Below are 1225 nucleotides of genomic sequence, written 5' to 3'. Positions count from 1 at the left end.
ATATTAGTAACAATTGGGGGAAGAAAAAACATCACACACATAAAAACCTTTTTTGATAGCAGCCTTTTGAAAGCAGATAAAGGTGGCGTGGCCCTCAGCCTTTTCACTGGCTGTATCCAGCTGAGTTTGGAGATTGAAGTGTGGAAGTACAATTGTGTATTCAGTCCAACTGATACCGGAGTTGTTTGCTTTGAACAATGTGACTCTGTTCCTTTGTTGAAGGTGGCCAGCAGCCTAGCTGCTGCTTAGGGAGGGAACAAGCACATTAGGAGCTTGCTAAAAGCAAAGTGGCATTTTGTGTAATGACTGTTGGTGAGTGTTGTAGTGATGGCTGACTCCGTTTTGGATGTCTATCAAGGCAGAGACAGCTACCCCATGGCAGGCAGGGAGACTCCCAAATGGCTCCTTTTCTAGTCACCCTGAAGCACAGGTATTGGGTTTGAGTTATTTCCAAGAAGGTACTCTGAGCAATTTATCAAAATCCAGGGAAGAGAGACTTATACTATCTGAACACCATTTGTAATATGCTTCCCCCAGAACCCTCCAAAAACCTAAAAAAACCCAAAAAAACAAAACCCTCACTGCCACTGAGCAATGCTGAGTGGTAGCAACCCCCTTGTGAGTTTCCTAGACTGCAACTTGTTTACAAGAGTAGAAAACCCAGTCTTTCTCCACAGGAGGGCATGTATTAGCAGTATTCTGAAGGGCAAGGAGAGATTGGTTAGTGGGTGCCTGGCTCTGTACTCAGCACTTTCTGTGAATTCCCTAGTTACAATATCCTAGAAACCCCTTTAGATGAGTTTCAGAGATGTGTCAGAGCCAGTTCCCAAGAGCTGACTATGCACATCTTCCCAACCCTCCATGAGCGACATCATGGTAGTAGCTCAGAATTGGCCATGGTGGAAATATTGACAGCATGGGAAGTGGCAAATAAAGTTCCCTTTTGTTTGTTTTGCAAGCTAGGTGCAAAGCATTTACCAGCACTCTACCAGATAGGCAGGGTTCGGGGCTCAGACAAGTCCCAAATTCAAGCCAGTCAAAGGCAATGCCTTCTGCTGAGAACTCTTTCGATGTGTATTTGATCCTAGGATGATTGACTGGAAGAATTTAGAATAGTTCACACATTGATAACCAAAAAGTTAGAGATTTGAGACCTTCCATAGGTGCCTCAGAACAAAGGTCTGGCAATCTACCTTTGAAAAGTCTAGGACTGAAAACGATAGAG

Source organism: Echinops telfairi, unplaced genomic scaffold (assembly GCF_000313985.2).
Source record: "Echinops telfairi isolate 266 unplaced genomic scaffold, ASM31398v2 ScPeMD7_7424;HRSCAF=8462, whole genome shotgun sequence".
Classification (NCBI taxonomy): Eukaryota; Metazoa; Chordata; class Mammalia; order Afrosoricida; family Tenrecidae; genus Echinops; species Echinops telfairi.
The sequence above is the reverse complement of the archived record's forward strand: the minus strand, read 5'-3'. Positions refer to the sequence as shown.